This window comes from Canis lupus, chromosome 10, assembly GCF_003254725.2.
Source record: "Canis lupus dingo isolate Sandy chromosome 10, ASM325472v2, whole genome shotgun sequence".
NCBI classification, from domain to species: Eukaryota; Metazoa; Chordata; class Mammalia; order Carnivora; family Canidae; genus Canis; species Canis lupus.
Window position 1 is genome coordinate 63,126,978 of NC_064252.1, and position 15,849 is coordinate 63,142,826.

At 48.4% G+C, this 15,849-nt stretch overlaps 2 long non-coding RNA genes across 3 annotated transcripts; one reads left to right on the forward strand and one right to left on the reverse strand.

The window, feature by feature from the left end:
• Positions 1-6,566: 6,566 nt before the first annotated feature.
• On the reverse strand, positions 6,567-12,803 carry LOC112673241 (uncharacterized). Of its 2 annotated transcripts, XR_003144711.3 has the most exons (3): positions 11,957-12,803; positions 11,510-11,668; positions 6,567-8,958 (listed from the first exon to the last, which is right to left on the reverse strand). It is a non-coding gene; the product is annotated as an uncharacterized LOC112673241 (long non-coding RNA). The 2 variants fall into 2 exon arrangements; XR_007413823.1 differs by lacking the exon at positions 6,567-8,958 and having other exon boundaries at positions 9,529-11,668.
• LOC125756010 (uncharacterized) lies at positions 12,035-15,246 on the forward strand. The gene is made up of 4 exons (XR_007413822.1): positions 12,035-12,196; positions 12,741-12,879; positions 13,174-13,270; positions 13,391-15,246. It is a non-coding gene; the product is annotated as an uncharacterized LOC125756010 (long non-coding RNA).
• Positions 15,247-15,849: the final 603 nt, after the last annotated feature.

Sequence of the window (15,849 nt, forward strand, 5' to 3'; positions counted from 1 at the left end):
TCATCTAGTTAAACAATGTTCTTCAGTTTCTAGTGACCCAGAGAGGCCTCAGGCCTGGAGGGTAAAGATTTCTGCTGACTCTACTTACGAGGCGTGACATCTCAAGTCACTTTTAATTTTGAGCCCCAATTTCTTAACCTATAAAGTAGGACTGAAATGACCTGTCTACACAGGTTGGCTTAGCATGTTGGAGGATCCAAGGAGCTTGTGGAACGAGGGCACATTGTTTGCTCCTCACACTGGAATCCATCCTCACAGACCTGCTCAGTCCTCTGCTCCGGAACAGCTTTGCAAACCCACTACAGCAGCTCATGTTTCACTTACAGGAGCTCTGTGGTTTTAGGCACCAAATCTTATTAAACAAGATGAAACTGTTAAAAGAAACCTCATGGTTTTTCTGGGTATCTGGTGGGGCTCTGTTTCTGTGGAGGCTTTTAGCTCTGAGTTGCACACTTTGCTGAAGCTGGTTTCCAGTGATGATCATTGAAATGGGCCTGGGGTGCAAGGCCCCAGGAGCCCTGATGGACTGGCCTTGGGGCCTAGACATCTGAGGGTGGGTCTCAGTGTTCTCTCAGATGTCAAAGGAATTGTTGTTTGGAACTAAATTCTGGCCAACAAGGAGCAGTGAGCCTATGTATGAAATCTAAGAGCACATGGCATGTGTATAGTCAGTGTGCTCTAGATTTCAGGATGGGAGATTTCAAGAAAGTTCAGGGAAAGGATGGGCATGATCCCATGTCCCGAGTGGAAAGAGTGGAGACTTTAGAATGAGACAACATGGGCTTGAATCCAGGCTCTGCCAATTATAGGGTCAATGATCTCTGAGACTCAGTTATCTTATTTGTGAAAGGGGTGTGATACCTCCCTCCCAGGGTGTTATAAACAGTAATTGGGATACAACTAAATATTGACATTTAGTCAATATTGAAAAGAATATCAGAATATTCAATAGATAATAAGATGTATCACATTCACATCCAGTGAATAAATATCCATGAATTAATAGATCTTTGAGAAATACAGATATCGCCCAAAAGAGAAGCTGGCTTAGGAGGGTTGGGGGCTTTAGAAGATGGCACATGACAACTTCAGAGCAAGTTCTCTTGGCGCCGAATGGCAGGGCAGGCAGCAAAAGTGGTTAGACATCAAAGAGGTGGGGTTCCTGGGTGGCTCAGCGGTTAAGTGCCTGCCTGCCTTCAGCCCAGGGCATGATCCTGGAGACCCAGGATCAAATCCCACGTCAGGCTCACTGCATGGAGTCTGCTTCTCCCTCTGCCTATGTCTCTGCCTCTCTCTCTCTCTCTCTCTTGAATAAATAAATAAAATCTTTAAAAAAAAAAAAGAAATCAAAGAGGGATGTGGTCCTGTTTTTCTACCTGCAAATAAGCAAAGAGGAAAATGATTAAAAGAGCCTATTGAGCTTAGATTACCTCACTTTTCCGGGGCACAGGGAAGTCACCCAAGCTTGCAGGGGGCAGTTTCACAGATTCTCTATATCTTAAAAATCCAACAGTCTTCCTTCTTGAAATTTATCTTAGAGCAATAATGAGATAAGTAAATCAAGAAGTATATTCAAGCATGCTGTTGATAAAGAGTAAAAACTGGCAACAGCCTAAATATTGAGTAATAAGAAGTGGCTAAATAATTATTGTAAACCTATAGCAGCATGTATGTAGCCATAAAAGTAAATAATGTAGGTCTATGTTTATTGACATGGACAGATATTCAAAAACTGTTATGTGACAAATGGATGTTAACAAACAATATGAATAGTCCAGTCTCCCTCTTTTTAAAAATTTCATCTTATGTAAATTCAATTAATTAACATATATGATTAGTTTCAGAGGTAGAGGTGAGTGGTTTATCAGTCTTATATAACACCCAGTCAGTGCGCATCACATCACGTGCCCTCCCTAATGCTCATCACCCAGTTACCCTGTCCCCCTACCTTATCCCCTCCAGTGACTCTCAGTTTGTATTTTTATAGTTAAGAGTCTCTTGCGGCTTGTCCCCTTCTCTGATTTCATCTTGTTTTATTTTTCCCTCCATTCCCCTATGGTCTTCTGTTTTGTTTCTTAAATTCCACCTTTGAGTGAGATCATAGGATAATTGTCTTTCTCTGACTGACTTATTTCACTTAGCATAATACCCTCTAGTTCCAACCACGTTGTTGCAAATGGTAAGATTTCGGGTTTTTTGATAGCTGAGTAGTGTTCTGTTGTATAAATATACACCACGTCTTCTTTATCTGTTCATCTATTGATGGACATCTGGGCTCTTTCCATAGTTTGGTATAATCTCCCTCTTTTTAAAAAAATATTTTATTTATTCATGAGAGACACACACACAGAAAGAGAGAGAGACACAGAGAGAGGCAGAGACCCAGGCAGAGGGAGAAGCAGGCTCCATGCAGGGAGCCTGACATGGGACTCGATCCCTGGTCTCCAGGATCACACCCTGGGCTGAAGGCGGCGCTAAACCGCTGAGCCACCCGGGCTGCCCAATCTCCTTCTTTAAAGTGCATGGTATTTATGTAACATGGACCTGCGGAGCTACCTATCTAAATATTCAATGCTTATGATCAGTTGGTTGATAGGATGTGCTTTTGACTGAAATATAATTCAAATACCATACACGTCACCCTTCTAAAGTGCACAGTTCAGCAGTTTTTAGTATATTCAGAGTCTATTCAATGTCTATTCAAATCCTTTGCACAATCTTCACTAATTCCACAACATTTTCCTTACCTGAGCATTTCGTAACCCATGTCCGTTAGTGGTCAGTCTTCTCCCCAGTCCTTGGCAACCACTAATCTTTTCTGTCTCTATCGGTTTGTGTTCTGGACGTTTCATATAAATGGAATCCTACTGTATGTGGCCTTTTGTGTCTGGCTTCATTTAGCATAATGTCTTCAAGATTCACCCTGGCTGTAGCACATATCGGTACTTTATTCCTTTTCACTGCTGAATATTACACTGTGATATTACATATGTCACATTTTATTTATCCATTCATCAGTTGCTGGACATGGGGTTGATTCCACTTTTTGGCTATGGTGAAGAATGCTGCTGTGAACATTCGAATCTAATTTTTGTGTGAACATAAGTTTTCAGTTCTTTGGATGTATGCCAAGGAGTGGAACTCCTACATCATATGGTAATTCTATATTTAACTTTTTTTTTCAAGATTTTATTTATTTGAGAGTACCATGAGGGAGAGAGAGAGAGAGAGAGAGAGAGAGATTGAGCAAGCAGAAGGGGAGGGAGAAACAGGCCTCCAGCTGAGCAGAGAGCCTGATATGAGGCTTCATCTCAGGACCCCAAGATCATGACCTGAGCTGAAGGCAGATGCTTAACTGAGCCACCCTGGTGCCCCATATTTAACTTTTTAAGTAATGACCAAATTGTTTTCCACAGCAGTTGCACCAGTGCACATTCCCACCAGGAATATATGAGGTTTCCAATTTTTCCACATACTCGCCAACACCTATTTTGCTTTTTTTTCTGGCTTTATTTATTTATTTATTTATTTATTTATTTATTTATTTATTTTTAATAACCGTTCTAATGGATGTGAAGCAGTATCTCACTGTAGCTTTAAACTGCATTTCCCTAATGGCTAGTGATGCTGAGTGTCTTTTCATGTACTTATTGGTTGTTTATGTATCTTCTTTAGAGAAATGTCTATTCAAATCCTTTGCCAGTTGGTGGGATTTGGGTTGTTTTCTTTTTGTTTTACCACATTTCTGATTTATAGGCAATGACGACCTGTTGTTTGTGTAATAATGAATGAAAGAATCAGGATAAAGTCTGGTGTGGCTGCATAGTGGCCCTTTCTGGAACCACGAGTTTGGGTCTAGGCTCCCTGGCAGGATTCATCTCAATTAGTCAGGGGTGACTCCCCTGGAGGAGCAGAGACCCCTCTGGCTTTGGCTAAGGGGAACGTTATCAGGAGGAAAAAATATTCAGAGGTGGGTCCTGATTATAGAGGGAAAATTCAGGGTCTGACTAAGGATTCTGGTAGCAGGTGGAGCAAGGTCAGGTCTGGGAGCAGTGGGGCCGAGTGTAGCCACAGAGGAGAGGTTACTCTGAGGCACCTGTGAGAGCTCCAGCCTAACATGGGCCAGATGTGGGCCAGATGTGGGCCGCACTTTCCAAAACAGAGAAGGCATCCTTTCTTCAGTTAGAATTCTCATTTTGGGGGGGACTGGGTGGCTCAGTGGTTGAGCGTCTGCCTTCAGCTCAGGTCATGATCCCAGAGTCCCGGGATCGAGTCCCACATCAGGCTCCCTGCATGGAGCCTGCTTCTCCCTCTGCCTGTGTCTCTGCCTCTCTGTGTGTGTCTCTGATGAATAAATTAAAAAAAAAAAAAAAAGTAGAACTCTCATTTTGGAGGCACTCCTGCAATAATTCTATTTTGCCTAGAGCAGTTCCTTTCTTCTTCCTTACTATGCAAACTGACCGTGGCTGATTTGGTCACTTAGCAAAATCCTCAGGTTCTTTTAGGTTAGTCTGGAATCCTTCGAAGGTCACACCAACCTTCTCCTGGGATGTTTGCTTTGCCGAAAAGAAGGCTGACACCAAAGCCTACCAAATACATATATGCTTTCCAGCGAATAGCCACCCAAACCGTAGATGCAACCTGTTCAGGAAGTCCTGCTTTCTGCCCTGAGAACCCACCTGACCTTTTATCAAAAGGTCCTCTCTGGGATGATGTCACATTCTCTCAGCTTCCAGGGTCAGCTAGCCCTGTGGTTGAGGCAGGTAACAGGTCCCTTGGTCAAGTGGGAGGACGCAGGACCACCAGGGCCTATGCCTCAAATGCTCAATAAGGGTAGATGATAGAGGCCTGCCACTTCTTAGCCAACTATTGTATCCTGACTATTGTATAACTTGATGTGACTATGATACGGTGTGTCTCCTGAAAATGCACTTCTAAAGTGCATTAGTCCAATTAACAAACCCTCTGGTATAGATTTTTATAGTATTTTTAACCAGCTAAATAATCACCTCTGTAGTGTTATTCATAATTGGGGTGTTTCAAATGTTTTTGGGTTTTTAAAAATTTTTTATTTATTTATTCATGAGAGAGAGAGAGGCAGAGACACAGGCAGAGGGAGAAGCAGGCTCCATGCAGGGAGCCCGATGTGGGACTCGATCCCGGGACTCCAGGATCGCACCCTGATGTAGGACTCCATCCTGGAATTCTGGGATCACACCCTGAGCCAAAGGCAGACGCTCAACTGCTGAGCCACTCAGGTGTCTCAGGGTGTTTCAAATATTAACGAATCATCCTTGAGGTATGTTAAAGTTAAAAGTAAGTAATAAGAGTGTGTAGAAGAAGACAGGATAAATTCATAAACTTGGGATAGGCAAAGCTTCACTTGTCAGGACACACAAAAAAGCACTGGCATAAAAGAAAACTGACACATTGAAATTCAGAAGAAAAGTCCAAAAAATCATCTGCTCTTTGGAAAACACATTTTAAAAATTGAAAAACACAAGGTAGGGTATCCCTGGGTGGTTCAGCAGTTTAGCGCCTGCCTTTGGCCCAGGTATGATCCTGGGGTCCTGGGATTGAGTCCCACGTTGGCCTCCCTGCATGGAGCCTGCTTCTCCCTCTGCCTGTGTCTCTGCCTCTCTCTCTCTCTATGTCTATCATGAATAAATAAATAAAATTAAAAAAAAGAAAAATACAAGATAACTGGAAGAAAATATTTGCAATGCATATATCTGACCAAGGACTTGTATTCAGAATATGTAAGGAAAACAACCCAATTTTTAAAATGACCAAAAGGGTGAAAGATATGTTGGAGCTCTTTATATTAGCTTTACAACTTTTCTGTAAATCTGAAGTTATTCTAAAATAAAGTTTATTTTAAAAATATGAGCAAAAGGGCAGCCCAGGTTGCTCAGCAATTTGGTGCTATCTTCAGCCCAGGGCGTGATCCTGGAGACACAGGATCGAGTCCCACGTGGGGCTCCCTGCATGGAGCCTGCTTCTCCCTCTGCCTGTGTCTCTGCGCCTCTCTCTCTCTCTGTGTCTCTCATAAATAAATGAAATCTTTAAAAAAATATATGAGCAAAAGACTTACCCAGACACTTTATAAAATGCATATGAATGCCAAAAAGATATGTGAAAAGATTTCCAACATCATTACTCATCAGAAAAATGCACATTAAAATCACACTACTACGTCCCCACTAGAGTGACTAATATTAAAAACATTGACAAAGCCAAGTGTTGGTGAGGACTGGGACAATTATACCGCTTACACATTGGTGGTAGAAAAATAAAGTGATAAAACCACTTTGGAAAATAGTTTGGCAGTTTCTTAAAAAGTCAAGTACAGGGACGCCTGGGTGGCTCAGTGGTTGAGTGTCTGCCTTTGGCTCAGGGCGTGATCCCGGGGTCTTGGGATCGAGTCCCCATCTCAGACTCTCCACAGGGGGCCAGCTTCTCCTTCTGCCTGTGTCTCTCATGAATAAATAAATAAAATCTCTAAAAAAAATTCAAGTACATATTTATCATAGGACCTTGTAATTCTACTTCTAAATATTTACCCAAGAAGAATGAAACTATGTCCACAAAAAGACTCATAACCTGAATGTTGATAGGAACTGTATTTATTATGGCCCCAAACTGAAAACAACCCAAATTTCTAACAAGTGAATGAAGAAACAAATTGTGATGGAGCCCTAAAAGGGGTTACTACTCAGCAATAAGAATGAACCATGGCTCTACATGCGCAGCGTGGGGGCTTCTCCAGGACATCGTGCTAAATGAAGCCAGATACACAAAGAGGGGGCTCCCTGTGTGATCCCACTGATATGGAAGTGCCCGAGCTGAGGGCCAGGTAGAGGCGGTGACTGCAAAGGGGCACAAGGGAACTTTTGGGGGATGATGGGACTATTCTGTAACTTGATTGCGATGGGGTCACGTGACTCCATATGCACTTAACAGAACCGTTACACTAAAAAAAGGTCCATTTCATTGTGTGTGAATTACACCTGAAAAAGTTACTTTTTAGAAGAAATGGAAGGAGAGGAATAGGAAGAAGGAAAAGAAGAAGGAGGGAAGAAGGAGGAGAAAGAGGAGGAGGGTGGCGGGAGGAGGAGGAGCAGGAGAAAGAACATGAACAGGCAGAGATGGTGGCATTCCCGGGCGAGCCTTCGTCTGCCCTGTGCCTGTCACTGCTGAGCGCTGGGGCAGGGAGATCAAGGCGCAGGCCTGTCCCCTGTCTCTAGGAGCTTACAGTCAAGGGCAATTTTGTTCAAGATCTCCCCAAGTGTGAGGAGTGACAAAGCATCCCTTGCTCTGGGATTGGAAGGAGGGAGTCCCTGTGGTTTGGTAGGGTCCCGTCCTTCTTCTCCGTCCTCACCCTGCACCCCACGGCCTGTGGGTGCCCAGGCCCCAGAGGCTTGGGAAGAGCCGTCCCTAGGCGCTGTGTGCGCTCTTCTCCCCACTGCCCTGATGGCTCCTCAGCGTGACTCCTCCTCTTTCAGACTAAGCTAGGACACAGCTTTGGGGGGCCACCACCCTGGTGCCCCTGCCTCTCACCCTCAGCACTCCTGGGAGGCAGATCCCCATAGCTCATGGGGCCTGGGAAGGAAGCCCCTTGTGATCCTGCATCTGAGGCAGCTCCCCTCCCCCCAGCCCTTTACCTACTTGATGAAGATAATAAAGGCTCATGTGTCTGAGCCGGGGACACCTAAACCCCCAGGATTAAGCCCTGGTCATCCATGAGGAGGAAGGGGGACACTTTATGTCTCGTGATGAGCCTACAGCCCCAGACAAGGGCCGGGGGCACTTCTCAGCCTGGTCTTTCTACCACTGCTCCAGAGGCCCCCCCTCTAAAACACAGAGAAGACACTGAGAGAAGGTGCTGGGTGTCGGGTGGGGGGAAGGGCCCGGGGGGCAGCCAGCGCCTGTCAGTGGAGGGTGGGCCCCGGTGGCAGGTGGAACTCGGGCAGCGGATGTCACCCCAGTCCTGGCGCTGCCCCTGCCCTCTGCTGCTGGGCCGTGTGTGGTCACAGGAGCAAGGCTTGGGGGACACAGGGGGTGGTTTGGGGAGATCGAGCCCAAGAAATGCCACCTTGAGATCTATGCCATGGCTCTCAAACTTTAAATGCCAGCCCAAGAAATACCAGCTTTGGGTCGAGCCCAAGAAATGCCATTCAAGGGAGGTAGCAGCAGCCGTGAATCAGGAAGTTGGCCTGTGACTCGGGATCAGATGAGAGGAGGTGCCGCCTGGCTGGAACCGGGAAGCGGGGCTATTCCTTCTTCTGTGCCTGCCCATCCCCGGGGTTTCTAAGAAATGCTCGGCCCTTGGGGGATCCCCGGGTGGCTCAGCGGTTTGGCACCGGCCTTCGGCCCAGGGCGTGATCCTGGGGTCCCGGGATCGAGTCCCACTCGGGCTCCTTGGATGGAGCCTGCTTCTCTCTCTGCCTGTGTCTCTGCCTCTCTCTCTCTCTCTGTGTGTGTCTCTCATGAATAAATGAATAAAATCTTAAAAAAAAAAAAAAGAAATGCTTGGCCCCTATGTCTTGGTTCTCCTAGGAGCCAGATGTATAATCATTTGGGCACATTTATTTTTATTTTATTTTTTAAAAGATTTATTTGTTTATTCATGAGAGACACACAGAGAGAGACAGAGACACAGGCAGAGGGAGAAGTGGGCTTCCTGCAGGGAGCCCCATGTGGGACTCGATCCCCCCATCCCCTGGACCCAGGATCATGCCCTGAGCCAAGGCAGACGCTCAACTGCTGAGCCACCCCGGCGTCCCAGTTTGGGCACATTCTAACTTGAAAATGCAGAAACATCCTTCCAGCTGCCTCCTCCTTTTCCTTTCCTTCCAGAGCCAGAAGAGTGTAGGGGGAGAGCCTGAGTTGGAAATCAAGTGGAAAATGCTTTTGTTTCTGGGGATTAGGGAAGAATTATCGGAGTCAAGTCCTCATCTGTAAAAAGAAAACGTAAATGCGCTGTTAAGTCCTGCTTAATAATTCAGACACCGAACTGAGCCAACTAGAAGCTGAAGTGAACGATCAGATATACCCACACTCTTCCCTTTTTATCAGCTTGCAAATGTCCTGGTTGGCATCTGCTTGGAGAGAAGCAATTAATGGCAGTGGAACTAAACCATTCATTTATTCATTCATTTATTCAATAAAATTTTCATTATTTCCTCCCATATAACAGGCAGACACAGCTAAAAGCTGAGGATACCCATTAGAACAAGGCAAATATCCCTATACCTCAGGGACCTCGGGATCTATGCCATGGCTCTCAAACTTTAAGGTACATCAGACTCCCCTCGATGGCTTAAAACACAGATTGTTGGGCCCCATCCCTGGAGTTTCCAATTCAGCAGATCTGGGGTGGCCCAAGCATTTGCATTTCTAATAGGTTCCCATGAGATTCTGATGCTGCTGGTTCTGGGACTACCCTTTGAGAACCACTGGTCAAGGCAGTGATTTCACCCAGCTACTTTCTTCTCTTTTCTTTCTTTCTCTCTCTCTCTCTCTCTCTTTTTTTTTTTTTAAGATTTTATTTATTCATGAGAGACACACAGAGAGAGGCAGAGACACAGGCAGAGGGAGAAGCAGGCTCCCTGTGAGGAGTCCAATGTGGGACTCGATCCCAGGACCCCAGGACCACGACCTGAGCCAAAGGCTCAACCACTGAGTCACCCAAGCATCCTATTTTTTTTTTTTTTTAAGATTTATTTATTTCTTAGAGGGGGCAGGGATGAGAGGAGGAGGGGCAGAGGGATAATCTTCAAGCTGATTCCCTGCTCAGCAGAGCTCAATCTCTCAACCCATGAGATCATGACCTGAACCAAAACAAGAGCTGGGTGCCAACTGTTTTTACCTCTTGGCTTACTTGGGTAAACTGAGAGAAACCTGGAACCCTGAGCCAGGTTGCAAATAGCCCAAGGTTACCAGCCCAAGAGCTGTGGTCATTCCAGGCCCCACAGAGCAAAGGGAATCAATGTCTCAGGGCTCACTGACCTTTAGAGGGACCACCAAAGGCCTTGGCACCCACGCTGAGGTAGGAAGACAGGCAGTTTTGAGAGATCTTCTGTTGACTTCTCTAAGGAAATGAAGGCCTCATTTTATCACCAGCCCAATGCAAGCCCATAGCTCTGGGTGGCCAAGTGTGGGTTAGGATGCAAGGTGGTCTTCCACAGTTTCATCACCCCCCCCCCCCCATACCTCTGCTGATTTCCTGCCACATTCTTAACAATCCAGGATAGCTCATTCCTCTTCCACTCTCACAGGCAGAGCAGTAGGTGAGATGCCATTTGGGCCCTTGTGATCTTTTCCACGTGAGTGGACATAAGAGCATGAGACAGAGCTCTGTGGGGCCCTGCTGCCGGAGGCTAGTGTGACTGCCAGGAATCGGGACAAGTAACAGAGGGTGAGGGTGGATGACAGCAAACCTTTATACCAGGAGATTTTAAAATGTATCTGGGCGGGGTGGGGGGGGCACCTGGGTGGCTGAACTGGTTAAGCATCTGCTTTCTGCTCAGGTCATGATCCCAAGCCTGGGATCAAACCCCACCAAACCCACAATGGGCTCCCTGCTCAGCGGGGAGCCTGCTTCTGTCTCTCCCTCTGCAGCCCCTTGCTCATGCTCTCTCTCTCAAATAGGTAAATAAGTAAATAATCTTTTAAAAAAATGCATCCAAGGAGGCTGGTGGCTCAGTTGGTTAACCATCCAGTGTGTGATTTTGGCTCAGGTCATCATCTCATGGGTCCTGCGATTGAGCCCTGTGTCTCTCCCCCTGGCCCTGCCCCCACTCACATGCAACTCTTTTTCTCTCCCTCTCTCAAATAAATAAATAAATCTTAAAAAAAATAAACAAAACAAAACAAAATAAGATACATATAAGGAGGAGGATGTGTTGGTCAGAGGGACAGCTGGCTTGAGAGCAGATGCAGAGCCCGTACCCCAAATGGCAGATCATCTTGTGAGCCCAAATCTGTCAAAATTATTTATTTTGTAACAGCTTTATTGAAATGTAAGTCACATCGATCTAAATTCACCCATCTAAAGTATACAATAGAGGGGGGCCTGGCTGGCTTGGTTGGAAGAGCATGTGACTCTTGATCTTGGGGTCATGAATTTGAGCCCCGTGTTGGGTATAGATGACTTTAATAAGCAAATAAAAACTTTAAAAAAAAAGCATGCTGTTCAGTGGTTTTTAGTATATTCAGAGTCATACAGCCATCTTCCCAATGAATTTTAGAATATTTTCGTCCAAAAAAGAAACGCTGTACCCCTTAGACCCTGAAACCTCCAGGCCTCCTCCAGCCCTAGCCAACCACCAGTCTACTTTCTTTCTCTTTTGGGGTAGGCTTCAAGATGACCTCTAACAGGGAAATATGATAAACCTACATTTGGGCTCCAGAACCTGATCAGCAGAAACCCAAGGTGGCGGGAGATCATTTAGAAGTTGTCGCTTAACCTTGGAGCCCCCCCATAGCCTCAGGCTCGGATTCCCACCTCCGGAGGCTGGTGAGGATGTGAAGGTCGGGCCCAGGCCTGGCCCCAGCTGCTCAGCAGAGGGGAACCTCTCTGGTGGGAAGGAGGCCCAGTGATGAGGAGACCAACCGTGGAGCAGCCTCAGATAAAGTCCTCTCCCGAATCGGTGGCACGCTGTGGCTTTCAAAAAGTCAAACCGTAAACTGAGTTATGTAAGAGGTATTTTCCCTGCCTCCCACCCAGGAGGCTCGGTCTGGTGCCAAAGTCAGCAGGGCCCAGTTTCGCGCAGAAGAGGCACAGGGAGACTGTGGTCCCTCTGAGCTGGCTCCTGCTGCCCGAGGCGGGGGAGACCCCGGGAACCCCTGTGTCCTGCATTCCCGGGGGTCCCCGGCCTGTGGCCCGAGCCTCTCCTGATTGCTCTGCGGCCTGCACCCCGCCTGCCAGGACCCTGCTGGCGCGTGGGCTTACCTGCTCCACGTGAGCTGCTTGTTTTTGTTGCTGCCACGGCAACAGCTTTGTTTCAGCTCCAGCACCTCTGTCCCCAGTGTGGAGCGTGGCAGGAGGCCCAGACCCGGGGCAGCCACTGTCCCCCCCGCGGCCGGGGCCGGGGCCGGGGTGGAGACGGTCTCAGCGGCTACCTTCCCCGGGCGGCCCTTCGCGGGCTGCCAGGAACCTGGCCCTTCTTTTGCCCTCCCCAGAGGGACCGAGGTGCCACGGGATCCCTCTGGCGTCCACGCTGTCAGGCCGCAGCACCTTCGCCCCCGCCCCGCCTTTCCTGATGCAGAGCAGAGCCTGGGCTCTGCAGGGACTCGAGGGGTGGTCCCGCCCCTGCCTTGCAGGTCCCCCCACTGGCAGGGAGCTCAGGCCGGGGAATGCAGAGGGGGGAGGTGGAGGGGAGCCCCGAAGAGGAGGGGGCTGGCGGGGTCATGAGAACGTCCCTTCCTGGAGCTGCATCCAGCGAGGGGGGGGCCTGAGGGCCGCCAGACAACAGACCAGAGCCGTGGCCGGGGGCAGCCGGGCGGGAAGGGCTGACAGGCTGGAGGCCTTAGTGCCCGCCTGAGGGTCCCGAAGGTTCCGTGGGGGGAGTCAGACCCTGGGAGTTGGTGCGGGAGGCGGCGAGGGACAGCGGAACCACAGGCCCTGGCTCCGGGCCCTGCCCAGGCCTGCGGCCCGCTGGGTCGACAGCCCTGAATTATTAAGGGGGGGGGGGAGGCTGGCACAGACGCGGGGGTCACCTCTCTCCCGTCACCAGTCACCATCGCAGGGAGGTGAAGAATTCAGCGGCCCCGGGGCGACCAGGGTGTAAAAAAGGCCTCTGGCTGCCTTGGAGGGACCCTGGCCTAGGCTCTCCATTCCTCTCCATTCCGGATTTATCAGGGCCTTTTGTTCAGGTGCTCCAGCTGCCCCCCTCCCCCCCACATTTTCTGCATTCCCCTTCCTGCTGAGCAGCTTTGCTCCCTCCCTTCCCCACAGATGAAGCCCAGGGGCCTTGGATCGGGGTGGGGGGGTGGGGGGGGCAGTCTCAGGGGTCCCCCTGCACCTGACGTCAGCCTCGGGGGGGCTGGCCAGACCCCTCCCATTCGCAGGAGATCTCCAGAGCAGGCCAGATCCACTTCTAAGTCTGCTCCGGGCTTTCCCTGGGGTTCCCCTCCGAGCAGATCCACCCATGGGTGTTCCATTTCCAGTGCCTGGAAAAGAAAGGCAGAGGGAGCCACCTGAAGTCATAGAGGTCGGAATAGTGTCTGTGAAACGTGGAGGGACAGATCCAGGCCCCACACTGCTGTGAGTCCAGAATCCTGGGGCAAGGATGGGCCTGATGGGTCTGAGAAGGATCTGGGTGGCTTGTGGAGCCGGGAACCCCTTCCCGGTTTCGTTCCTACGGTCCTTTCTCTAAATGCCTAGGTTCCTGGAAACTGCTGATCCCCTACGAGGACGAGCACCCGCTGGCCTCCTCCGGACAGCAGGGCGTCCCCGGGGGCATCGCTTCTTTGATAGCGCCGCTCACTGTTTCCGCCTGGCACAGCTCTGGGCCTCACATTCTCTTGTTTCCTTTCATCTGGACGGTTAGGAAAAGTTGTCCAAGATTTGGAAATGGGACAAGGGGATTCCTGCAAGCCCCTGAGTCCTGCTGGGCTGGGGCATTGTCCCGCGACAGTCCTGCCTGTGGGGGATGATCTGATTTTCTAGGGATGTGAACCTTTGTCTATTTGCTATTAATTAGGGTATTTTACAACTTTATAAGGAAAGCATAGAAAACCGATAGCCACACAGGATTGTCATAGAGTGATGCAAATAAAAATGTTTGCATAAATAAATTTTTGCATAAATAAAACCCAAGGCTAAGGTTTTATGATGTAGCTTCACAAACTATTTCAATGCTCTTTCAGTTATTAGAAAGACTTAAATATCTTCTGTACTTTTTTTTTTTTAAGATTTTATTTATTTGACTGGGAGAGGGAGAGATTAAGCACAAGCAGGGGGAGCAGCAGAGGGAGAGGGAGAAGCAGGCTCCCCACTGAGCAGAGAGCCTGACACCCCGACACCCCGACATCCTGACATCCTGACATCCTGAAGCAGGGCTGGGTCCCAGGATCAGGACCTGAGCTGAGGGACACTTAGCTGACTGAGCCACCCAGGTGCCCCTGTTCTATACTTTTTTGAACCAGCCTTACCATCCTGTTGATTATCTCATTAATTAATTAAATTCGCTTTTGATACACGTTTAGTCTACATTTGTAAGAAAACTATGTTTTAAAATTTTTAATTAAAAAATTGACATAAGGCAAAATGGACACTTCATGTTACAGTTCCATGGACTTTACCCATTTAGAAATTGTGCAACCACTACAACGAGGCCACAGAACAGCTTGATCATGCCAGAAAACTCCCTTGTACCATCCCTACAGAATCACGTCTGTGTGTATGGCTCTGGTATAAAACAAACAAAAAAAACCCCATAAAATATACCATCTTAAGCATTTTTTAAACGTACATTTCAGTAGTTGTAAGAATATTTACATTGCCGTAAGACAGAACTTTTTCATCTTGCAGAACAGAAACTTTGATACCCATTAAACAACCGCACCCCCACCCCCAGCCCTTGGCAGCCACCAGCTTACTCCTTACTTCTAGGAATTTGACTATTTTAAATATATCACGGTAGTGGAATCATATAGTATTTGTCCTTTGGTGGCTGGCTTACTTCCCTTAGCATAGTATCCTCAGTGTTCACCCATGTCGTGCCACGTTTTTGACGTTTCTGAAAATTCTTCTTTGACAAGTCGCAGAAGGGTGTCAGTGACTGGGGGGTTGCTGGCCGGCCTGTGGGGATTCCCTGCCTGTCCCCACCACAGGGGAAGGCTCCGGGCCTCTGAGTTTGGTGCTGCCCCTTCCCCCCCGCAAGGCTTCCAGAAGCCACTTGAATTAGACAGAGAACACACAGGAAAGCCCCATAATCAGTGGGGTGCTTGGGGGACACGTCATGATGTGAGTGGGGTTAACCACATGATGGGTAAATAACTGAACTGAATAGAGGCACCCAGGCCAAGTGTCCCCTCAGCCCCCACTGACGCCAAAGGCAGATGCTGGTACCTGCCTCTGCCCGTGAGACCTGGGCAGGCTGGAGCAGAGCAGGGGCAGGCCCGGGGCAGGCCGGAGGCGTCTCCACACACACCAAATAGTCTCCTTGGGCCTCTGCAGGGCAGTCAGATAGACCCGTATGGCCCCCCTCAGTCTCTCTCCCGTACACGAAGACCCGAAGCACCTTCTCACGCAGCATCTGGACCCTGTAGTGTGTGTCCAGGACAAGTAGTCCTCATAGCTTTGTCCATCACTCTCTCTAGTGCTCCCTTAAAAATATTTGAAAACCTTTTATTTGTCTTTCCAAGCAATGAAAGCAGACTCTCCTGGGGTGTCTACCCCCATGTGTCTCCCCTCCCTGCCATTCTCTGGAAGCCTCATTTTCTCCACTGGGAAGGCACGTGTGTGGAGGGGCTGCTAAGGAAGTAGCCTTGGAGACTGGTCCCAGCGATGCCCAACAGGCCTCATGGTCCCAGAAGCTACTTAAACACTTGGCGCCTCTGTCTCCTCTCTAAAAAGCATTGTGACAGCCCTTTACCCTGCACCTGATAGTGTGTCCCACCCTGCATTTCTAAGTTCTCTCTCTCTCTCTTTTTTTTTTTAAGATTTTATTGATTTATTCATGAGAGACACAGAGAGAGGGATAGAGACACAGACAGACACAGGGAGCCTGATGTGGGACTCGATCCCAGGACCCCGGGATCATGCCTTGAGCCGAAGGCAGATGCTCAACTGCTGGGCCACCCAGGTGTCTCTCTGAGTTCTCTTTTCATGTGAATAGA